Genomic DNA, 26,394 nt, shown 5'->3' with positions numbered 1-26,394 from the left:
AATCCAGGTGTGTAAACCTCGTGGCCTCATCCCCAAGAAGACTGGAGGCTTTAATCACTGCCAAAGGGGCTACAACTAAGTCCTGAGTGAAGGGTCTGAGTACTTATGTCAATGCAAAGATTTAAGTTTTTCCTTTTGAATAAATTAGCAAAGATTTCTAACATTCTAGTCCCGCTATCTCATTATGGGGTATTGGGTGCAGAATGAATTGGGGGGGGGGGGATTTTTAGTTTTAGTTGCTATGGGCAACTCAGCAACTTTTACTCTGGATAGGTTTTGATAAATATCCCCCAATTGATCTTAATGGGAAATCATAGCTGCACAATGACGGCTTTACCATCAGTTTCTGATAAACCAGTCCGAAAGTGGTTGCCGTTCCTGTTGTTACTTGGTGACCGCAACAAAATAGAAAATAGCAATATTTTTTTTTTACATCTAAGACAAATTTAGCTTGTGGTTTATCACCGCATGACTACTGTATTTATATTTTTAGCTGGAAATGCCTTCCCACTATTTGTGGAATGTAATGTTGGCGCTGTGTTGCACGTGTATGTTGCCGTTGATTGTGTGGGCACAACAGTTACGCCTTCGCAAACAAGAGAGTGGCTATGAGTAACAACCACGCTCCCCCAGGATCAGAGAATCCGCTTAACCCTTACTGGATAAGGATATGTCAGTGTTTACCTAGCAGGGTGCCTCCAGCTTTTGCAAAACTACAATTCCCAGCATGCCCGGACAGCCTTCGGCTGTCCGGGCATGCTGGGAGTCGTAGTTTTGCAACAGCTGAAGGCACCCTGCTTGGGAAATACTGGGATATGTACAAATAATGTAGACAAAGGGTGTGTGCTACCTTTGCCTATCAAATGCCTGCACATTTTACATTCATAAGCAGTTATGTAGTGTGAAATAAATACATGGTTAAAAAAAAAATTTTATGAAAGGCTGCTTTCTTTTAAAATTTAATATAAACTTAAAAACAAAAAAAAAGCTGATGTTAGAAAAAAGTTGAGAACAGTCAAAACGTACCTGTCATACCACAGAAAACAATAATGCTTCTATATATTACTCACTAGGTCATGCAGATTCTTTACATGTCTTTTTTATGTGTCTAGCTTCTGTATTTGGCTCACAAATCTGCTCTCAATTCTGCTGCAAATTCGCCCAGGAAAGTAAGCACTGAGCCCGCCCTCACTCACCATGCATTCACTTCCTCCCTGAGACTGCTGTGCTGTGCTGGGTCTCTTCATCCAATCACTGCAGACTGCTCTGTAACCCCTCCCTCTCTGTTTTCATGCTGAAGTTTGATAGACAAGACAGGAGTGAGCACAGAGGAGTGCCAGTCCTGCCCTCACTTACTGGACTTTGCCCCAGCTTGTGCTTTAGCTGGGACAAAGATGATGCTGCAGCTGGAGAGGATTATGGTCTGGATGGTATAGGGGCCCACTAGTGGTCATAGAAGCCATCATTTCTATAAAAAGGAGTTAAAAAGGTAGTTTTATGATGTATCTTAGAAAGGTGAATGTTTTGCCAAGATGTACAACATAAAAAAAGTTTTTGATTCTGACAGTGACCATTTAAGTCCTCCAAATAATAAAAAAAAAAAGAAAAACTGTTCTCTATTCTGGCTTTTTGTTGAAAGTTTTAAACCATGGTGTAATACTTCTACACTGCAGAGAAAAGGCTTTTCTGACAAAATCACCCAAGATAATCTTTTTCTAATTTTCCATTTTCTACCTATATTTTAAAATAATCCTGAAATCTTGCAATTTTTTTTCACCACTAAGCCTATATTCAACTAATACTAATAAGGAGGGATGCTGGAAAATGATCTATAAAGCATTAAATTGAAAGATGACGCCAGTGTACAGATAACACAGTAGCAGCTCAGCCTCCCCCTTCCTGTGGATTGACCTTTGTAAAGGTAACAGAGTATGCTTAGTCAGTAGAATTTCTCATTCAGTAACAATAAATCTAGGTGATACATTTCCTTTAAATAGTCCTGTGAGGATAGTGGACGGTAGTGTCAAGATATCATTGTGGCATACAGTTGCAAGAATGTATGTATATGAACCCTTTTGGCATTATATGGATTTCTGCACAAATTGGTCATAAAATGGGATCTCATCTTCCTCTAAGTCACAACAATAGACAATCACAGTCTGCTTAAACTAATAACACACAAAGAATTTAATGTTACCATGTTTTTATTGAACACACAATGGAAACAGTGCAGGTCGAAAAAGTATGTGAACCCCTAGACTAATGACATCTCTAAGAGGTAATTGGAGTGAGGTGTCATCCACCTGGAGTTCAATCAATGAGATGAGATTGGAGGTGTTGGTTACAGCTGCCCTGCCCCATAAACACATACCCACCAGTTCATATGAATGATGCCTCGCACAAAAGAACTCTCAGAAGACCTACAATTAAGAATTGTTGACTTGCATAAAGCTGGAAAGGGTTATAAAAATATCTCCAAAAGCCTTGCTGTTCATCAGTCCATCCATCAGTCCGTGGCCGTTCTGTAAAGATGACTGCAAGAGCACAGTGCAGACTGCTCAATGAGGTGAAGAAGAATCCTAGAGTGTCTGTTAAAGACTTACAAAAGTCTCTGGCATATGCTAAGATCTCTGTTAGCTAATCTACGATATGTAAAACACTAAACAAGAATGAATTTCATGGAGGATACCACAGAGGAAGCCACTGCTGTCCAAAAAAAATTTAAAATAGCTGCACGTTTACAGTTTGCACAAGAGCACCTGGATGTTCCACAGCAGTACTGGCAAAATATTTGTGGACAGATGAAACCAAAGTTGAGTTGTTTGGAAGAAACACACAACACTATGTGTGGAGAAAAAGAGGCACAGCACACCAACATCAAAACCTCATCCCAACTGTGAAATATGGTGGTTTGGGCATCATGATTTGGGGCTGCTTTGCTGTGATAGGGCCTGGACGGATTGCTATCATGGAAGGAAAAATGAATTCCCAAGTTTATCAAGACATTTTGCAGGAGAACTGTCCACCAGCTGAAGCTCAATAGAAGATGGATGTTGCAACAGGACAACGACCCAAAGCATAGAAGTAAATCAACAACAGAATCGCTTAAACAGAAGAAAATACGCCTTCTGGATTGGCCCAGTCAAAATCCCGACCTCAAACCGATTGAGATGCACCAGACATCCAAAGAATATTGCTGAACTCAAACTGTTCTGTAAAGAGGAATGGTAAAGAATTACTCCTGACGGTTGTGCACATCTGAACTGCAACTACAGGAAATGTTTGGTTAAAGAGACATTCAAATATGCCATCTAAAACTGCCATCTAAAGTGCTTCTTAAAGTTTGACATCAAGAATTATACCAGAATTCATTCACTTCATCTTCTCACCAGCCTATTCTTTCATTTACAGGTATGTCATCATTCATCTCTTGAACAACTACCACCATCATATGTTCTCACCACTGCATATCTGTTTAGCTGTATTTTACCCCTTAAGGACGCAGGACGTAAATGTACGTCCTGGTGCGGTGGTACTTAACGCACCAGGACGTACATTTACGTCCTGTAAATAACCGCGGGCATCGGAGCGATGCCCGTGTCATGCGCGGCTGATCCCGGCTGCTGATAGCAGCCAGGGACCCGCCGGCAATGGCCGACGCACGCGATCTCGCGGGCGTCCGCCATTAACCCCTCAGATGCCGGGATCAATACAGATCCCGGCATCTGCGGCAGTACGCGATTTCAATGAATTATCTAATCGCCCACAGCGCTGCTGCGGGGATCCGATCATTCAGAACGCCGCACGGAGGTCCCCTCACCTTCCTCCTTCCGGCTCCCGGGGTCTTCTGCTCTGGTCTGAGATCGAGCAGACCAGAGCAGAAAATAACCGATAACACTGATCTGTTCTATGTCCTATACATAGAACAGATCAGTATTAGCAATCATGGTATTGCTATGAATAGTACCCTATGGTGACTATTCAAGTGTAAAAAAAATAAAAAAAAATGTAAAACTAAAAAAAAAGTGAAAAATCCCCTCCCCCAATAAAAAAGTAAAACATCATTTTTTTTCTATTTTACCCCCAAAAAGCGTAAAAAAAAATTTTTTATAGACATATTTGGTATTGCCGCGTGCGTAAATGTCCGAACTATTAAAATAAAATGTTAATGATCCCGTACGGTGAATGGCGTGAACGTAAAAAAAAAAATCCAAAATTGCTACTTTTTTAATACATTTTATTTAAAAAAATGATAAATGTATTAAAAGTTTTTTGTATGCAAATGTGGTATAAAAAAAAGTACAGATCATGGTGCAAAAAATGAGCCCTCATACCGCCGCTTATACCGAAAAATGAAAAAGTTATAGGTCATCAAAATAAAGGGATTATAAACATACTAATTTGGTTAAAAAGTTTGTGATTTTTTTTTAAGCACAACAATAATATAAAAGTATTTAATAATGGGTATCATTTTAATCGTATTGACCCTCAGAATAAAATGTTACCATAAATTGTACGGCGTGAAAATGAAACCTTCCAAAATTAGCAAAATTGCGTTTTTCTTTTTAATTTCCCCACAAAAAGTGTTTTTTGGTTGCACCATACATTTTATGATATAATGAGTGATTTCATTATCATTACTTAAAAAGGACAACTGGTCATGCAAAAAACAAGCCCTCATACTAGTCTGGCGATGAAAATATAAAAGAGTTATTATTTTTAGAAGGCGAGGAGGAAAAAACGGAAATGTAAAAATTAAAATGGGCGGAGTCCTTAAGGGGTTAAATAATCAGCCTGGTATGTCATCATTCATCTCTTGAACAACTACCACCAACATTTGTTCTCACCACTGCATATCTGTTTAGCTGTATTTAAATAATCAACCTGGTATGTCACTCATCTTGTGAATGTGTACTCCCATTCCCCCATTATTGCATTGTCATGTATATTTATTACTGTTATCTGGCAAGTGTTTGTATTGTTGATCACAATTTATTTCCCCTGAGTGATCCCAAACTGTTTATTTTTTCTTAACTTTCTTCCCCAAATTTTTTTGCTCCCCACCCACCCTTTTTCACACCTGATTGCACTCCTCTGCCAATTTTCTGGCTCAGCCTAGCACAATATATTAGAGGCTATAGGTCTTTTGACCTTAGGTCTGGAGACATTCAAATATGCCATCTAAAACTGCCATCTAAAGTGCTTCTTAAAGTGTGACATCAAGAATTATACCAGAATTCAACCAGAAGGAAACAAAAGGGAACTAACTCAACATTATAACTACAATAGTAAGTCACTCTTTTTCAGAAAAAAAACAAGCATGCACTGACTTATTACTTACATCATTGCGATACATTTTCTCTTCTATCCCCCACCGATTTCTCCGGTGGACTCTATTTACATCTGTCCATGCCTCCTTCCCTCACCTATGTATTGCTCCCATGCACTGCTCACCATCATAAACCACCCAGAGTCACCTCCTTCCATGGTACAGTACAGAAGTCACTCCATCACTTGACCCAGCAATCTGCTCTCCCTCTCATAATAATAATAATTTTATTTATATAGCGCCTACAGATTCCGCAGCGCTTACAATTATGGGGTACAAACAAGTAGACAAGTATCAGACATAATATTACACAATAACTATTCAAACAAGAGGTGTGGGGATATGTTGAGGATATGTTGAGGCCAATTAAATAATGTTATAGGCCTGTCTGAAGAGATGTGTTTTCAGGCCACGTTTGAAACTATGGATGTTGTTGTTGAGTCTGAGGGATTGAGGGATAGCATTCCAGAGAACCGGTGCAGCACGAGTGAAGTCTTGGAGACGGGAGTGAGGAGTTTGGATTATAGAAGATGTTAGTGTGAGATCATTAGCAGATCGGAGAGAACGTGTAGGATGGTAGACTGAGATGAGAGAGGAGATGTAGGGAGGTGCAGCATTGTGGAAAGCTTTGTGTGTGAGACTGAGGATTTTGTACCGTATTCTGGACTGAATTGGTAACCAGTGTAGTGACTGGCACAGGGAGGAGGCGTCGGTGTAGCGGCTGGAGAGGAAGATGAGTCTGGCTGCGGCATTAACGATGGACTGAAAAGGAGAGAGTTTGGAGAAAGGAAGGCCTATTAGTAAAGAGTTACAGTAGTCGAGGCGGGAGTGAATCAAAGCAATGAGAGTTTTAGCAGTTTCAGTAGTGAGAAACGGGCGGATTCTGGAAAGGTTTTTGAGATGCAGGTGACAAGAACATGAAAGGGACTGAATATGGGGAGGGAAAGACAGATCAGAGTCAAGTATAACTCCAAGACAGCGAGCCTGCTGCCCGGGAGTTATGGTAGTCCCACATACCGAGATGGAAATGTCAGGGTTAGGTACAGTATCAGTTGATGGAGAAAAAACAAGAAGTTCTGTTTTCGAAAGATTTAGTTTCAGATATAAAGAGGACATGATGTCTGAGACGGCATTGAGACAGTCACTGGTATTCTGTAGGAGTGCAGGGGTGATGGTGGAGGAAGAGGTATAGAGTTGGGTGTCATCAGCATAGAGGGGGTACTGGAAAACAAATCTACTGATTGTTTTTCCAATGGGGGATGTGTAGAGTGAAAAGAGTAGAGGACCCAGGACCGATCCCTGAGGAACCCCGACAGCAAGGAGAAGAGGAGAAGAAGTAGAGCCAGAAAACGAGACGCTAAAGGAGCGGCCAGAGAGATAGGAGGAAAACCAGGCGAGAGCAGAGTCCTTGAGACCGATGGAGCGGAGACTACTGAGGAGGAGTTGGTGATCCACAGTGTCAAAAGCTTTTAGCTGCTGGGGACATTGCACCTAACCCTGGCCCACCTTTCACTAATATTTGCTCTACACTACCTGCCTCTTGCGGAACCACTACAAACTTTAACTGCGCTCTCCTAAAATCTCGGAGTGTGCAATAAGCTCACCCAGATTCATGACTTATTTCTCACTAATTCTCTTAATCTGCTGGCTCTCACAGAAACATGGACGCAACCTTCTGACACTGCTTCTCTTGCTGCTTTATCTTATGGTGACCTTCACTTTTCCCATACCCCCAGATCTGACACCAGGCATGGTGGAGGAGTTGGGGTGCTTCTAGCCCCACAATGCACTTTTCAAGTCATCCCCCCATTACCCTCACTCACATTTCCTTCTTTTGAGGTCCACACCCTCAGGCTCTTCCGCCCATTCTCTCTCAGAGTGGCGGTCATCTATCGTCCTCCTGGTCCTCCCCAAATGTTCCTGGATCATTTTGCCACCTGGCTCCCTCACTTTCTTTCCTCAGAAACACCTACACTCATCATGGGTGATTTTAATATCCCCATTGATACCCCAATCTCCTCTTCTGCTTCTCGGCTTCTGTCTCTAACCTCCTCCTTTGCCCTTTCACAGCTTACTGACTCTCCCACACAAGGATGGGAATACACTGGACTTGATCTTCTCTAGACTTTGCTCTGTCTCTAAATTCACTAATTCTCCTTTTGAGCTCTCTGACCACAACCTTCTCTCTTTCTCTATCAGTAACTCCTATCCTCTTCCAGACACTCCAACCTTGTACACTTACAGAAACCTGCGTGCCATAAACACCAGTCAATTTATAGACATTCTACAATCTTCACCATCACCAATCTCTTCTCTCTCCTGCCCTAATTTTCCAGCCAAACATTACCATGACACCCTAAAGTCTACCCTGGATCAAATGGCACCCCTTAAAACACGAACCTCCCAACACAGACGGCAGCAACCCTTGTGCACGTTAACAACCCGCTTTCTCAGGCGATGCTCTAGGTGTGCTGAACGTCTGTGGAGGAAAACTAAGACTTCTTCAGACTATCTGCACTATAAATTCATGCTTAAATCCTATTACTCAGCTCTTCATCTCGCCAAACAAACATATTTTACCTCCCTCATCTCCTCTCTGTCTAACAACCCAAAACGCCTTTTTGACATATTCAACTCTCTCCTTCGGCCTAAAGTACACACCCCAATCACTGATCTCTGGGCTGAAGACCTGGCCAAATACTTCAAAACTAAAATCGATGACATTCGTGATAAAATCCTCTCCCAGTCCCCTAAAAGTTCTGATCCAATTCCCAGCCACGTCTCCTCTTCATCACTCTCACTTTTTGAGCCTGTAACAGAGGATGAGGTTTCCAGGCTCCTCTCCTCCGCCCGCCCCACTACCTGCTCTAGTGACCCCATGCCTTCACACCTCATCCAGTCTCTCTCTCCTGCTATCAGCTGTCACCTAACTAAAATCTTTAACCTCTCCCTCTCTTCTGGGGTCTTTCCCTCCTCCTTCAAACACTCTATCATAACCCCACTATTGAAAAAACCATCTCTGGACCCGTCCTGTGCAGCCAACTATCGACCCGTCTCAAATCTCCCCTTTATCTCCAAACTCCTGGAACGCTTGGTCTACTCCTGCCTTATCCGCTATCTCTCCGAGAACTCTCTCCTTGACCCCTTACAGTCTGGTTTCCGCTCCCTTCACTCCACAGAAACGGCCCTAACCAAAGTCACTAACGATCTTCTGACGGCCGAATCAAATGGAAAATTCTCTTTACTGATTCTCTTGGACCTGTCTGCGGCTTTTGACACTGTGGATCACCAACTCCTCCTCAGTAGTCTCCGCTCCATCGGTCTCAAGGACTCTGCTCTCGCCTTGTTTTCCTCCTATCTCTCTGGCCGCTCCTTTAGCGTCTCGTTTTCTGGCTCTACTTCTTCTCCTCTTCCCCTTGCTGTCGGGGTTCCCCAGGGATCGGTCCTGGGTCCTCTACTCTTTTGACTTTACACATCCCCCATTTAAAAAACAATCAGTAGATTTGGTTTCCAGTACCACCTCTATGCTGATGACACCCAACACTACACTGGTTACCAATTCATTTCAGAATACAGTACAAAATCCTCAGTCTTACACACAAAGCTCTCCACAATGCTGCACCTTCCTACATCTCCTCACTCATCTCCGTCTACCATACTACACGTTCTCTCCGATCTGCTAATGATCTCACACTAACATCTTCTATAATCCGAACTTCTCACTCCTGTCTCCAAGACTTCACTCATGCTACACTAGTTCTCTGGAATGCTATCCCTCAATCCCTCAGACTCAACAACAACATCCATAGTTTCAAATGTGGCCTAAAAACACATCTCTTCAGACAGGCCTATAACATTCTCTAATTGGCCTCAACTTATCATCAACATATCCCCACAGCTCTTGTTTGAATAGTTATTGTGTAATATTATGTCTGATACTTGTCTTTGTTTGTACCCCATAATTGTAAGCACTGCGGAATCTGTAGGCGCTATATAAATAAATAAAATAAAATAATAAATTAAATAAAATAAAGTTTTTGCTGCCAAAGGAGGTTCAACCAGTTATTAAATTCATGAGTTCACATACTTTTTCCACCTGCGCTATTAATGTTTACATAGTGTGTTCAATATAAATAAAAACATTGTAAGATAAAAAATGTTGTGGGTTATTAGTTTAAGCAGACTGTGATTGTCTATTGTTGTTACTTAGATGAAGATCAGATCACATTTTATGGCCAATTTGTGCAGAAATCCATATAAATCCAAAGGGTTCACATACTTTTTCTTGCAACTGTACATGTTATATGCATGGTGTGTACAGCTGATGGGTGTAAAGCCCAATTCCACACTTTGCTATGGCTTGCTCTGTGCCTATCACTAGCCATGTTGACCCCCCCCGGGGTGTCCACATTGCACTTGTTATTCGTCGTAATGATGAATATTCATATTTTTTCTTTTGCAAATATGCGAATATGCAAATATTCGCAAATGTGCAAATATTTGCGAATATCGGCACTTCCAGTCAGAGGACACTGATCCCTCCCTTCTTTTAGGGCAGATATAATTGAGCATGCGCACTATGCAAATTTCATTAAGAATTTTCACATAAAAAAAAAAGAGAACAAACATAGCGAATATGCTAATTTCGCAAACATAGGACAAATATTCGTCCATATATTGGCGAAATATAGCGAATTCAAATATGGCTCATCACTATTGCACAGTATAAATAGATAAATTCTTTCGACTCTTGACATTTCCTTTAGAACGATCTTTTGTATTTATGATCTGATCTGATTCGTCTGTGTAGCTATAACTCTTTCACCCTCATTATGTAATCTACTTTACATTTCAGACTAGCATTTTCTTAATGGATTTTAGCATTTTGCGTTCCACTTATGTTGGAAGAGGATGCAGAGTTTTGTTTAATATAATAACAAAATGCAAAGGTCAAACACTTGTGCTCCCTTAGACATTTCACTAACCCCCCCATGACTTGTATATTCCCAGTTTCTGGCAAAAGAAGTATGAGAGGGAGAAGACTGGAGAGTCACATTTCATCCACTTACTGCATGAAAATAAGACCGGTATATATTATCCCAAACATATTTATTTATTAATATACAGTGTTATTTTTAATAATTTCAGGCCTATCTACTAGTATATGCTCACAATAATAAATGTAGATAAAGACTTATTGTAATAATGGACAGACGTTCCTTAAAAGGGTTGTGCAGCAAAAAGTAATGTATACCCTATTCACAGTGTCTGTTTGCGGGGGACTCCTCACAATCTTCTGAACAGACTCCGGCTCTATGAGAGGAGCGCTTGCTGGGGATGCCACATGCTCCATTCATTTCATAGGAGAGTCGGAGATGCCCAAGTTCAGCACTTGAGTCTCTTTGTGCTCCCACAGAGAATGAATGGAATGTGTGCTGTGCCCGGAGAGCCAGGCCTATTCAGGAGATCACGCGGGGTCCCAGCGGTCGGACGCCCCCCCAGGTCAGACACTTTGGATAAGGGATAAGTTACTTTTCTTTGCACTAAATTGGCCTCAACCTGGCAAATAAGGTTCAATGAGGAGAACTTTAAAGTTCTGCATCTGGGTTCTAATAATATTCATTCATTGCCCTATGGGAAATAAAACTGGGGTAGTCACTTGTTGAGAAGGATCTTAATGTACTGTAGATGATAGACTAAATAAAAGCATGTCATGTTAGGCTACATTCACACTAGAATTTCTTCATATGGCTGCCAGATCCGCACCACATCTCATTCATTTAAATGAGCCGACCAGAGTCAAATAATTACTCCAGTCAGCTCAATTTTACACTGTATCCAGTTTTGTTGCCGGGCTGAAAACCATGGTATGCCACAATTTTAAGTCTGGCAATAAAACTGATGCGGTGCAAAAATAATCCAACCGGAGTCACTATCTGACTTCGGTTGGCTCATTTAAATGAATGAGATGCGGCATGGGGCTAGGATCTGTGTTACGCCTAGCGCTCCGGGTCCCCGCTCCTCCCCGGAGCGCTCACGGCGTCTCTCTCCCCGCAGCGCCCCGGTCAGGAATCGCATCACAGGTCACTTACCCGTCCCGGTCCCCTGCTGTCATGTGCTGGCGCGCGCGGCTCCGCTCTCTAGGGCGCGCGCGCGCCAGCTCTCTGAGACTTAAAGGGCCAGTGCACCAATGATTGGTGCCTGGCCCAATTAGCTTAATTGGCTCCCACCTGCTCCCAGACTATATCTGCTCACTGCCCCTGCACTCCCTTGCCGGATCTTGTTGCCTTGTGCCAGTGAAAGCGTTTGGTGTGTCCAAAGCCTGTGTTACCTGAACCCTTGCTATCCATCTTGACTACGAACCTTGCCGCCTGCCCCCGACCTTCTGCTACGTCTGACCTTGCCTCTGCCTAGTCCTTCTGTTCCACGCCTTCTCAGCAGTCAGCGAGGTTGAGCCGTTGCTAGTGGATACGACCTGGTTGCTACTGCCGCAGCAAGACCATCCCCCTTTGCGGCGGGCTCTGGTGAACACCAATAGCCTCTTAGAACCGGTCCACTAGCACGGTCCACGCCATTCCCTCGCTGACACAGAGGATCCACTACCTGGAAGCCGAATCGTGACAGTAGATCCGGCCATGGATCCCGCTGAGGTGCCGCTGCCAAGTCTCGCTGACCTTCCCACGGTGGTCGCTCAGCAATCGCAGCAGATTGCCCAACAAGGACAGCAGCTGTCGCAGTTGACCGCCATGTTACAGCAACTTCTGCCTCTGCTACAGCAGCAACCATCTCCTCCGCCAGCTCCTGCACCTCCTCCGCAGCGAGTGGCCGCTCCTAGCCTCTGCTTGTCCCTGCCGGACAAATTTGATGGGGACTCTAAACTCTGCCGTGGATTTTTGTCTCAGTGTTCCCTGCATATGGAGATGTTGTCGGACTTGTTTCCTACAGAACGGTCTAAGGTGGCGTTCGTAGTAAGCCTTCTTTCAGGAAAGGCCTTGTCTTGGGCCACACCGCTCTGGGACCGCAATGATCCTGCCACAGCCACAGTCCAGGCCTTCTTCGCTGAAGTCCGGAGTGTCTTCGAGGAGCCAGCCCGAGCTTCTTCTGCCGAGACTGCCCTGTTGAACCTGGTCCAGGGTAATTCTTCAGTGGGCGAGTACGCCATCCAATTTCGTACTCTTGCTTCCGAGTTATCATGGAATAACGAGGCTCTCTGCGCGACCTTTAAAAAAGGCCTATCCAGTCGCATCAAGGATGTGCTGGCCGCACGAGAGATTCCTGCCAACCTCCAAGAACTCATCCATTTGGCTACCCGCATTGACATGCGTTTTTCTGAGCGACACCAAGAGCTCCGCCAGGAAAAAGACTTAGATCTCTGGACACCTCTCCCACAGCATCCTTTGCAGTCTACGCCTGGGCCTCCCGCCGAGGAGGCCATGCAAGTGGATCGGTCTCGCCTGACCCAGGAAGAGAGGAATCGCCGTAGGGAAGAAAATCTCTGTCTGTACTGTGCCAGTACCGAGCATTTTTTGGTGGATTGCCCTATCCGTCCTCCACGTCTGGGAAACGCACGCACCCAGCTCACGTGGGTGTGGCGTCTCTTGGTTCTAAGTCTGCTTCTCCACGTCTCACGGTGCCCGTGCGGATTTCTCCTTCAGCCAACTCCTCCCTCTCAGCCGTGGCCTGCTTGGACTCTGGTGCCTCTGGGAATTTTATTTTGGAGTCGTTTGTGAATAAATTCCGCATCCCGGTGACCCGTCTCGTCAAGCCGCTCTACATTTCCGCGGTCAATGGAGTCAGACTGGATTGCACCGTGCGTTACCGCACAGAACCCCTCCTGATGTGTATTGGACCCCACCACGAAAGGATTGAGCTATTCGTCCTTCCCAACTGTACCTCTGAGGTCCTCCTCGGTCTGCCATGGCTCCGGCTTCATTCTCCCACCCTTGATTGGACCACCGGGGAGATCAAGAACTGGGACTCTGCCTGCCATAGGAAGTGCCTCTTCCCCCCTCCCAGTCCCGTCAGGCAAGCCTCAGTGCCTCCTCATGGCCCCCGTCCTGGTGTCACACTGCCCCGTGCCAGGCTTCGCCCTCTGCCCTCCCTCCCCATTCCCACTCCTGCTGTACTGCCTGCCGTTGAGGAAACCCTCCATTCTTTCCCGGTGTCCTCATCCCAGGGGAGGCAGTTACCGGACAAAGAAAAGGGGAGACCTAAGGGGGGGGGTACTGTTACGCCTAGCGCTCCGGGTCCCCGCTCCTCCCCGGAGCGCTCACGGCGTCTCTCTCCCCGCAGCGCCCCGGTCAGTCCCACTGACCGGGAGCGCTGCACTGTCATGGCCGTCGGGGATGCGATTCGCACAGCGGGACGCGCCCGCTCGCGAATCGCATCCCAGGTCACTTACCCGTCCCGGTCCCCTGCTGTCATGTGCTGGCGCGCGCGGCTCCGTTCTCTAGGGCGCGCGCGCGCACCAGCTCTCTGAGACTTAAAGGGCCAGTGCACCAATGATTGGTGCCTGGCCCAATTAGCTTAATTGGCTCCCACCTGCTACCAGACTATATCTGCTCACTGCCCCTGCACTCCCTTGCCGGATCTTGTTGCCTTGTGCCAGTGAAAGCGTTTAGTGTGTCCAAAGCCTGTGTTACCTGAACCCTTGCTATCCATCTTGACTACGAACCTTGCCGCCTGCCCCCGACCTTCTGCTACGTCTGACCTTGCCTCTGCCTAGTCCTTCTGTTCCTCGCCTTCTCAGCAGTCAGCGAGGTTGAGCCGTTGCTAGTGGATACGACCTGGTTGCTACTGCCGCAGCAAGACCATCCCGCTTTGCGGCGGGCTCTGGTGAACACCAGTAGCCTCTTAGAACCGGTCCACTAGCACGGTCCACGCCATTCCCTCGCTGACACAGAGGATCCACTACCTGGAAGCCGAATCGTGACAATCTGGCAGCCGTATGAAGAAATTGTGGTGTAAATGCACCCTAAATCAACTACATCTAAGGCCAGCATGATAATGTCAGGTAATAAAAGAGGCATGGACTCATGGGACAAGGACCTAGTGCACATGCTACATTATAACACTGCTTTCTGTCACCATTTTATTTTAAAAAAAATTCCCTCCAGAGTACCCCTTTAAATGGGTAGGGAGAAAAATGTAAAAAAAGATAGTACACCACCTACTGTATCTAATAAAAAAAAAGAGAAGCAAACATACATTTTTGTACACTCCAATTTACGTCAAAAGTATACAAATCTTTATTGGACAGATATTGGACAAAAAAAGATAGCAAAGAAGGGAAAAACACTTACAAAAACATGCCTACAGATGCCGTGTGGAGGCTGGCGAACCTACTACACCTACCCCTTGCAGAGAATGATGAAAATTAGCAAATGGCATTATTTATAGCAGCAATACAACCCTCTAACAATAATATATACTCCCACAGAATCACTGCATACGCTGCATAATAAATAGAAACTCAATATACAGTGGTGGAAAGCATACAAAATGAGATGAGATCCCTATAGAATGCAAATAAAAATACCAGTGCCCAAAACAAAATATGTAAGGAAATGTACTATATATATGAAGCCAAATAATTATAAATATCTCATAAAGAAGTATGTACCCTGGTAAAGGCCAAACCAAAGAACCTACACCCACATAAAAGACACAACGTATATATTTATGCCACTTGGTGTACCCACAACCAAGAATAGCAACAGGGGGATTTGCCGATACTGATTGCTGTTACTGCAAGGGAAAAAGAGACTCCACATGTTTCACTGCCTGTCATAGCAGTTTCCTCAGAAGTGAAGATAATATCTATGTAGTCTACTGTATATATACAATGTAATTAGCAAAAATAGTCACCTGGAAAAACAATGCACATTGGTGATACCATCTCCAATTCCCTGTGACGATCTTTTGGCAGAAGTGTGGTAAAGCCTCTATGCCCAAGAATGATAACTGTTCATGCTCATACTTCCTTTACTCCTGAGGAAGCTGCGGGGCAAGGCAGCAAAACGTGTGGCGTCTCTTTTCCCCTTGCAGTATTGGCAATCTAGTCACCCTCTCCCCTGTTGATATTCTTGGCTGCGGGTACTGCAAGTGGCATAAGTATATATTTTGTGTTTTTATGTGGGTGTGGGTTCTATGGTCGGGCCTTTATCAGGGTACATACCCTGCTTATTTACGTGATATGTATAATTATTTGGCTTCATGTATAGTACATTTCCATATTTTGTTTGGACACTGGCATTTTTTATTCATTTACTATAAGGACTACATCTCATTTAGTATGCTATCCCCCACTGTATCTTAATTAGTATTCTTTATGCATTTTTTTGTATCTTATGCTAATAATTCTTTAGGGGTATATACTATTGTAAGAAAGTCGTATTGCTGCTATATTTATTGACATCTGCAAATATTTAGAGATGAGTGAATTTTTGAAAAATTTGATTCAGCCGATTAGCCGAATTTACCGTAAAAAAATTAGTTTTGGTCCGAATTTATTTGCGGCGAATGGCTATTAAAAACAGCTATTTCTGGGCTACAGAGAGCCTAAATAGGGGTGTAGAACACTTTGCCTTGTCGTAACACTCATAGGGAGTGTGCTGTGTTAGTGAAATAATACTGTTATTCAGTATGACATGCAGATTACAGACATCGCTATTAGAATCACTGTTGCAGAGCGGCACAATGACAGAGCCTGGAGGTGGCATCAGTATATGGAGACCATATAGTGGCTGAATGACCCAGCCTGGAGGTGGCAACAGCCTGACAAGACCATAGGGGCTCACAATTGAAAAGATTAAAGATATTTTTTAACATTTAAATTAAAGATTTCGAATAGATGAACCTTAAAAGATTTATTTAGTGTGCCAGTGGCATTAGGAGACCATATAGTGTCTGAATGACACAGCCTGGAGGTGGCGGCAGCATGAGGAGACCATATAATTGCTGAATGCGACAGCCTGGAGCTGGCATCAGCATGAGGAGAACATATGGTGGCAGATTGAGACAGCCTGGAGCTGGCATCAGCATGAGAACAAATGGTGGCAGAATGAGACAGCCTGGAGCTGGCATCAGCATAAGGAGAACGTATGGTGGCAGAATGAGACAGCCTGGAGCTGACATCAGCATGAGGAGACCATATGGCAGCACAATGAGAGAGCTTGGAGGTGGCAGCAGCAGTATGAGGGCCATGCCAACTGAGGGTTGAGTCTGAGGAACCCACCGACTGTTGACTGGGGGTGTTGGATGTCACTTGGGATGAAGTGGATGACCAAGTTAACCAATTGTTACACTTCGTGCTCCGGCCGCACAAACCGGGATGCGCCCGCATGCGAATCGCAGCCCATCACTTACCACGCTCCTCTGCTGCCTCTGCTGTGTCTCAGCTCTGGCACGCATGTCCCCGTCCCCCAAGACGCACGTGCCAGATCTCTAAAACTTAAAGGGCCAGTGCGGCCATAATTATGTCCTACACCTATCACCAGTCTATAAGTTCCTGCACCTCCCCCTCTACCCTCCCAGATGTGCAATGCCCCTAGCCTGAGATTAAGCATTCCCTACTGCCTGTTTGCCTTACCCGTGTATCCAGTCCTTCCTGCTACATTATTTGACTATGCACTTTTGCCACCTGACTTGACCTTCTGCTAAGTTAGACTACGCTACTGCCTTTTCCTTCGGTACCTCGCCTGCTACCTTTGTGGTCGAGCCGTGTCAGGGTTAATGACCTTGGTGTCGCCTGAGCCAGCAAGCCCATCCTGCCTTGTGGCAGACTCTGGTGAAGACCAGCAGCACCTTAAACTCCACTCCCCGATACGGTCCGAGTCTTCTGCCACACAGGTTAGAGGATCCACATCCAGCTCCGTAACAGCAAGATCCGGCCATGGATCCCGCTGGGGTTCCTCTGCCTGATAATTTGGATCTCGCTTCTATCGTGGCGCTCCAGTCACAGCAGTTGGCCCAGCAGGCACAGCAGTTGAGCCAGTTGTCCACCATGATGCAGCAGTTGCTAACTGCTCAACAACGACTGCAACTGTCACAGCCTCCCCCTGCTCTAGTGTTGCCTCCCGCTCCTGCAGTCGTCTCCGGATCTAAACTCTGCCTGTCTGTTCCTGAGAAGTATGGGGGAGATCCCAAGGCCTGTCGTGGTTTTGTGACTCAGTGCTCCGTGCACATTGAACTCATGGCGGAACAGTCCCCTACGGAATGAGCAAAAATGGCCTTCTTCATCAGTCTCTTAACTGGGAGGGCTTTGGCCTGGGCAACCCCGCTTTGGGATCACAGTGCTGCTCTCACAACCAATCTCCAGGCTTTTCTGATGAAATTTCGGGGAGTTTTTGAAGAACCAGCTCGAGCTTCTTCCACTGAGATTGCATTGCTGAGTCTCTCAGGGCAACTCCTCTGTAGGCGAGTATGCCATCCGTTTTTGTAACCTGGCATCGGAGTTATCATGTAAGAATGAAGCTCTTTGTGCCACCTTCAAGACAGGACTACCTAGTCATATCAAGGATGTCCTCTCTGCCCAGGAATTTCCATCTAGCCTGAATGAACTCAGTTGGCATACCGGATTGATATCTATTTCTCTGAGCGACATGAGGAACTATGCCAAGAAAGGGATCAGAAGGAAATGTTTTCCTTTTTAGCCCAGATTGTCTGATAACTTACTGTATGGGACTTTTTCTTTAAACTGCCTCTGGATCAACAAAGGCAAATAAAGTTCTAAAAATTTCCCATTCCTGTTATCCACATCGTCTCCATTCCTGGAACGTTAAACTTTTTGAACATATAGTATAGTATCCATATAGTACTTAAAGGGGTTATCCAGGAATAGAAAAACAGACCTAATTAAGACCGCTCCCTGTCTGTCTCCACTTTGGGTTTAGTATTACAACTTGGTTCCATTCACTTCAATGGAACTGAGCTGCAGAACCACACCCAACCTGGAGACAGACAGGGAGCAGTCTTTTAAAAAAATGATCTGTCTTTTTCGATTCCTGGATAACCCCTTTAATGTACATACTGTATGTCTTTTTTAACCCTACCATGTAATCTTATGGTTGTCCTTCACCAAATTCGCTTGGAATCTTCTACTGGTGTGTGATATAAATTAATTGGATTAAATTTGGTTTTCAAATCTTTAGATTGAAGCATACAGTATAGTACTTTTTGGTTTTCCTCATCATCACTATCTCTGAAGCTTGTAGTTTAAGAGTTTGGGCCATTTTGTATTTTCAACTAGTTTCATAGGGAATTATGTGTCCTGGTCAGAGTAAGTTCATGGAAATAACTAATACTTCTCCACATTGTGAGAACAGCTGTTCCTTCTTCACAGCAAGGTCAGACATTTAAAGTTACCAGAAATAATGTTAATAAAATAATCGCATTAAATAATATTCAGCCAGATACAATTAAGATGGGAATAACAGGGAGCATTTTATAAGCTGTCAATGATGGAAGGCTTTACGGGTGGAGAAGTTTAACATGTAAAAATAATATTTCTCCTAGTTGGATTTGCTGCCTTTAATCTTTGAGTCCATTTCTCTGTCATTACAAGGATAGGAATGAAGGCAGATGTGAGGGAGTGACAAACAAGCAGAGCAAAGAAATGTCCACAAACAGCTGGAAAATTGTTATGTGTCCTTTATAAAGTAAAGTGTTAACAGATTGAAGTTTTGGAAAAACATTGTTATGTCAAGGTCAGTGCTGGACAACCACATTTATTGTCAACTAAATTATCAATTTATTAAAATGTTTGCTTAAAATAATCTCCAGTAATGTTTCTTGCTTGGCATCCACATGATTGGAGGTACCCTATCATGTGGGAAGTTGACCTGGTTGTGTGTGTGTGTGTGTATTGGCTGACTTATATTTGGCCCATACACATAAAATGTATGGCTAGGCACACTAGCCAAAATACCTCACCATTTTCCGAAGATCAATGTATCATGTTATTTTAGAATAAAGTGACTACGTTCAAAACTAGATGCTGAGCTGGGCATTTGAACAAAGATCCTACATATCAATTTTAAATAGAAAACACATACAGTAAAAACGGGTGTAGATCACAGCATGAAAAAGTATTTTAATAAACATAATTGCCAAAGTTTACACACATTTAAAAAACAAGACCATATGACAAATCACAGAGATACTACTCGGAGGAGCAGAATTATGGGTGGAGGTAAAGTCGAAACCCTCAAGTGATTATAGCTAAATCATAAATATTATGGCTATTTCTATGCAAAAGTTATATCCATACAAAAAATAACATATGGAGCAAAGCCCAACAATATCAGTATAACCATAAGGCAATTGCAGCTAAACATGAGAGAATAAAATAACTAACTGTATAATTGCCAAGTGGACAACAGAGTATAACCTCTGAAACCTGCACCCAACGTTTCACCAGTCTGGCTTCTTCTGGTGCTCCAAATTTTATTTTTTGTATGGATATCATTTTTTGCATAGAAATAGCCATACTATGGGCATTGCCCAGTTTTTCTTTCCTAATCCTTGTTGTGGAGGAAAATCAAACAGAGGAGGCTTTTGACTTCATATCCCGTTCTCATATATTGTTGTCATATCCCAACCCCATTTTCCAACCTCCTATCCCGTCCTCATATTCCAACCTCCTATCCCGTCCTCCTATTCCGACCTCCTATTCCGACCTCCTTTCCCATCCTCATATCCCGACCTCATATCCCGACCTCCTATCTCGACCTCCTATCCCGACCTCCTATCCCGTCCTCCTTTCCCATCCTCATATCTTGACCTCCTATCTTGACCTCCTATCTTGACCTCCTATCCCGTCCTCCTATCCCGTCCTCCTATCTCGACCTCCTATCCCGACCTCTTATCACGACCTCTTATCCCGTCCTCCTATCCCGACCTCCTATCCCGACCTCCTATCCCGTCCTCCTTTCCCATCCTCCTTTCCCATCCTCATATCTTGACCTCCTATCCCGACCTCCTATCCCGACCTCCTATCCCGACCTCCTAACTATCCTATATTTTAAGTGAACATACAAGTAACATGTGACCAAGTATTGTCGTAATATCTCCAGCCATTTGGAAGTTATGCAGTAACATATATTTCCCATAGACTTGTATGGGACTTTAAAAAAAAAAAACCCGACCCTGGCAAAGGGGGGTGAGTAAGGGTTAAATTACCTCCTATATTTGTTGTTGACATATAAGTAACATGTGTGCCAAGTTTCATGTTAATATCTTTAGCCGTTTGGACGTGATGCTGGAACATACACACACACATTGAGTTTTATATATAAATTTCCACTATACATCCACCTGTAATTCTGTTCCTCCGAGTAGTATCTGATTTTTTCATATGGCTTTGTTTTTTAATTTTTTAAATGTGTGTAAACTTTGGCAGTTATGTTTAATAAAATACTTTTTCATGATGTGATCCATATATGTTTTTATGTGTTTTGTATTCATGACTTTTATTTGGAAAAAAACTGAATTTAAAGGCATAATTAAACTTTTACACACATTCCCTTTCCACAGTATAGGGGATGAGTATCTGTTGGAGGCCAGACACTCATGATCCCAAAAACGACCCAAGTCTTACCTGTGAATGGAATGGCGAGTTGCACATGAGTGCTGAATCTCCATTTATTGTCTATGAAGCTGCTGGAGATAGTTTAGTACAGCATTTGGCTATCTCCAGCAACTCCATAGACAATTAGTGAAGCAGCCACGTGCATGTGTGACTGGCCACTCCATTCAGAGGTAACACCTGGCTCTTGAGATTGGAGGGGGGGGGGGGGGGTTCAGCCACTGGGATGCCTCCAAGATTAGACACTAGATTAGACACTGGTAAGACCTATAAAGTAAAATATTCCTGTGAGTTCATTAAGGGGTTGGCCCACTAGCAGCATTTATCACCTATCAAAAGGATAGATGATACATTTCTGCCATCATGCCGTTATGCCATACAGTAGTGATCCTACCCACAGACATTTTGGAATGCATTATGCACATCATGGCACCCATACCACACCTGAAACACATTGGTCTGTGTGTGCTACTGTAATGATGATGTCTATTTTTAAGGATTATTAATGAAGATTACTAAGTGTCTACATCCAAAATAGATCATTTGATATTCTTACTTCCAGTGTATATTCAAGTCAAAGTGGAATCTGTTTGTTAAATGGTACCAGAACGCCAATACAGGATGTGAGCTGAAAACCTCCCTTTCTCACACATGAAAGGACAACTTTCCATGAAATTCACAAAATACTGAAATATCAAGGCATTTTAGATGCAGGTCTGCGGTGATCAGCCCATTACAAGGATGTCATTAAGGTGTGTTTTTTTTTCTACTAAAGTTAATAATTTGTAATCAGTGGTGTTATAGATACAAAGGTACTTAAAGTTTTAATGTAAGGGACAGGAATGTGCATGCCAAAACCACACTCCTGTCCCTACCTACTTGAATTTCCTGCCCTGGGAGGTGACAACCCCAAATGGGCAATAGTCCCTTCCTAGAAAAGTGCCCAGGGAATCTAACCTAACCTAACAGGAGGGGAGGAGAGTTTAGTTTACCATGTCAGCAACAGAGAGGCCAAAGTCGAAGTCAGAGGTCAACGTCAGAGGCAAGGTCAAAAAGCCAGTAGCAAAGTCAGTAGGGGAGGTCAGAAGACAAAGGTCAGGTTCCAGGAGGGAATGTCAGTTCCAAAGTCAGGAAACAAAGGAAGAAACAGGAGACCCAGGTAGGACGCAGCAAATCCAGCAATATGTTCGAGTTTTGGGCTGAAAGCGACACCGATTACATGCATCTATGCCCGGGCTTTAGGAAGCATGAGATGTGGCACTAAATGTGATCGACCTGGCCTCTTCTGCATCCTGATACACCAAACAGCCCCATTTGCAGCAAGGCTTGTAGCTGTAGGAACCAAGTGATGCATCCAGAGCTGCAGCACCCAGTGAACCAGGAGTGCGGCTGGAGCACATTAAGTACATTACAGTAGTGCCCAACCTCTGAACTTAATTTAGCATTATTACACATATTAATAGATAGTGAGAGTTCAGCCTTGGCACAGTCCATCTCCACCCTAAACAGTTGGAAAATCTCTCAATGTACACGACTGACATATCTACCAAAAGTATTGTAATTGGAGTCTAAGTGTCAGGGACTGACCGGGGGACAGGGAGAGTGAGCCCTAAACTGACCCTAAAACAGCTCTCCCTGCCTACTTGCCCATCCACCCTAAACGGTGGATCGACTATTGGGTGCCAGTCCCTCCCTGAACTAAAGTACAGGGGCCTAAAAATACATACTAATAAATAGTGTGTCAAAAACCAGAAACATAACAGGAACATTGACCTTAATCTGTTATGGAGTTGTGAGGACACAGATCAGTGAGCAGCACAGGGGACACTAAGATCAGCGGTCATGAACAGAGGACACTAAAGATCAGTAGTCAAATACAGAACTCCAAAGATCTGAAATCAAGAACTAATGAGCATATAGGCCCTTATTTACTAAGAGTAGATTGTAGGTTTCTATGTGGGTTTTAATTCCCTACAATTTGTTTTCCACGGTATTTACTAAGCTTACCCTACAGTTTCCACTTTCCCTACATTTTGCTTTTTTTTACACAGGCTCTGACCTGTAGGGTTTTCCTCAGCTGACATCCACCACATTTTCTGTGGAAACTTTAGTAAATATGTTGGGATTTTGTGAAAATGTCGGGAACATGCCCCTTTTCTGTGATCACGCCCCCTTTCCCCCAATGGCCACGCCCCTTTTTCGGGTTTTCTTAGCAAAATGGAGAGTTAATTAGTTTTATTTTATTTCAGGTGCAATTTCAGGCGCAAAGTCAGGCGCAGATAGAATTTCAGGTGCAAATTCTGGCGCAGACAGAATTTCAGACACAATGCGCCTGAAGATGGCGCACGACCCGACAAAACATGTCGGGTTTGCAATAGTAAATGAGGGCCAAAGAGTTCAAAACACCAGACAGGAAAGCAGATAAATCTGAACATACTCCAGAACCAAAACAGGAATAAGCTGAATCCCCTAGAAAAACCTCCAGTAGATGCAGGAATAACAATACCCTCTGAGTCCCCACGGACCAGTAACAGGGATCTATCGCTAATCAGGAATAATTGCAATCCCTCCGAACACCTCCAGTAGACATGGAGTCCCCATGGACAGGTAATAGGGATCTAACATAGGACACTGTTCACACTGGACACACAAACTCGAACTCCACTCCACTAAAGGAGTAGCCATTAATAATAAATCCAAATAGACTACTGGCCAGCGGCACACTCCACAGTGTGGTCAAAAGCTGACCCAGTAGTAAAACAGAAATATAAAACACATAACTTCAAATAAACGAATACAAGAAAAAACACAGTGTGAACAGACACATAGCAAAAAGAACATACAATTTCTAAAACCGACTAAACAAACACAGCGTAAAATCTACTAAGAGCATGCCACATAACATTGGCTAAAACCAAAAAATACAAAGTACATGCTAAAACAGAGATAGCAGATTAAAAGCTCAAACAAAGAGTGTTTCACCAAGAGCTCCATGCAGCATGTCCAGCATCTTAGCAAGTCAGGATATAATGAAGTATCACCAGCCCCGAGGCTAGACTGGGCTGACTTTAAATAGACACACCCAAGGAGCTATTGTCTAGCAAGCAAAAGGCTATTATCTATTCCCTGACCAGGGAACATACAACTGTTCACACACAACCAAATCAATAGCTGTGTGTGAACACAGGCCAATACAGACATGACACTAAGTTCTGGCAGAGCAGTGGACCTAAACCACTGTCAGTTTATTTAAAGGGAACTGTAATATGAATGGTAAAAAATACCATTAAATAACTAAAAAAAAATAGCAAAGCAAAATTACTCAACATTTACGCTTCATAAACAGGATCACAGTCCCGCATTGCAAGGGTTAACAAGGGTTGACCGCATAGAAGGTTACTGATATTAGCATCTTCTACACTTCCTTTCCTCTGTTATTTTTTGTTGTGCTGCTGAATTTCTGTTTCTTACTTCTCCTTTTTCACAGGCAATAGAGTTCAGCTCGGAATTCTCTTATCGTCAATTGTCATGTGTGGTCCAAAAAAAAATAAAAAACAACACAAAAGGGACTTATGTCTGGTGTCAAGGCCCATTCACACAGCACACTTTGCCGTGTTCAAGGACTCTGTATACGGTGCCAAAATGGAATCCCTGATGTCATATGTGTTTCAGACTCAAGGCAAATCATCTGCAACGTTTTCACCCCTTTTTTCAAGATTGCTCTTTCTAATTTACCACTTTCAAAATATCCTAAATTGTCTCACGATGCATGATTTATTTTCAAAATTTTTGAATGCACCCTTTTGTCATATGCCGTCTGTTAAAGAGGTAGTCCGCCCCCAAAATGTTTCCCCCCAGCAGTGGGACCCCTGCGATCTCGGCTAACGTCACAGTCATGCCCCCTCAATGCAAGTCTATGGGAGGGGGCGTGACGGCCGTCACAACTAGTGAAGAGCGGCATAGACCATATTCGAATTCACAATATTTTGTGAATATATGGATGAATATTCATCCTATATTCACGAAATTCGCATATTCGCTATGTTTATTTTATTTATTTCCATGTAAAATTTGTAATGAAATTCGCATAGTGAGCATGCACGATTTTATCTTTCACCTAAAAGAAGGGAGGGATTCAGTGTCCTCTGACTGGAAGTGCCGATATTCGCGAATATTTGCATATTCGCGAATACTTGCAAAAAAAATTTTTTCATCATTACAAATATATATATATATATCACTATATTCTAAATATTCGCGAAATCACAAAGTGCTGATATTCCCTGTAAAAATTGGCATTTCGAATATTTACTCTCAACACTAGTCACAACCCCTCCCATAGACTTGCATTGAGGGGTGTGGCCATGACTTCACAAGTAGGGCGTGACCATGATGTCACGAGCCTCCAGCACTGCTCCCGATGCTCTATACTAACGCCGGATGCGGCAGGGAGATCGCGGGGTTCTCAGCGTTGCGACCCCCGCGATCAGACATCTTATCATCTATCCTTTGGATAGGGGATAAGATGTCTAGTACCCCTTTAAGTGGAGATGCGCAAAACTATTGCAACTAAAAAAAGGCAAATATATCACGTGTCTAAAAAGCCATGTTGCTTAACCCCTTCATGACCCAGCCCATTTTCACCTTCATGACCTGGGCATTTTTTGAAAATCTGACCACTGTCACTTTAAACATTAATAACTCTGGGATGCTTTTACTTATCATTCTGATTCCGAGATTGTTTTTTCGTGACATATTCTACTTTATGTTATCGGTAAAATTTCACTGATATTTGTATCCTTTCTCTGTAAAAAATCTAAAAATTTCATGAAAATTTTGAAAATTTTGCATTTTTCTAACTTTGAAACTCTCTGCTTGAAAGGAAAATGGATATTCCAAATAAATTACATATTGATTCACATATACAATATGTCTACTTTGTGTTTGCATTAAAAAATTGACAAGTTTTTACTTTTTAAAGACATCAGAGGGCTTCAAAGTTCCGCAGCAATTTTCCAATTTTTCACAAAATTTTGAAACTCGCTTTTTTTCAGGGACCAGTTCAGGTTTGAAGTGGATTTGAAGGGTCTTCATATTAGAAATACCCCATAAATTACCCCATTATAAAAACTGCACCCCCGAAAGTATTCAAAATGACATTCAGTAAGCGTTTTAACCCTTTATGGGTTTCACAGGAATAGCAGCAAAGTGAAGGAGAAAATTCTAAATCTTCATTTTTTACACTCGCATTTTCTTGTAGACCCAATTTTTGAATTTTTACAAGGGGTAAAAGGAGAGAAATCACCCTAAAATTTGTAACCCAATTTCTCTCGAGTAAGGAAACACCTCATATGTGTATGTAAAGTGTTCGGCGGGCGCAGTAGAGGGCTCAGAAGGGAAGGAGCGACAATGGGATTTTGGAGAGTGAGTTTTTCTGAAAGGGTTTTTGGGGGGCATGTCCCATTTAGGAAGCCCCTAT

At 43.4% G+C, this 26,394-nt stretch overlaps 1 protein-coding gene and 1 long non-coding RNA gene across 2 annotated transcripts in view; one reads left to right on the top strand and one right to left on the bottom strand.

The window, feature by feature from the left end:
• LHCGR (luteinizing hormone/choriogonadotropin receptor) overlaps positions 1–26,394 on the bottom strand; it is a 266,389-nt gene that overhangs the window by 153,468 nt on the left and 86,527 nt on the right. The gene's annotated exons all lie outside the window — the stretch shown is intronic.
• Positions 1,785–24,644, top strand: LOC130362912 (uncharacterized). Its single transcript, XR_008891626.1, has 5 exons — positions 1,785–1,921; positions 10,340–10,416; positions 18,894–19,035; positions 21,478–21,667; positions 24,403–24,644. It is a non-coding gene; the product is annotated as an uncharacterized LOC130362912 (long non-coding RNA).

This window comes from Hyla sarda, chromosome 3, assembly GCF_029499605.1.
Source record: "Hyla sarda isolate aHylSar1 chromosome 3, aHylSar1.hap1, whole genome shotgun sequence".
Taxonomy (NCBI): domain Eukaryota; kingdom Metazoa; phylum Chordata; class Amphibia; order Anura; family Hylidae; genus Hyla; species Hyla sarda.
The sequence above is the reverse complement of the archived record's forward strand: the minus strand, read 5'-3'. Positions and strand labels throughout refer to the sequence as shown.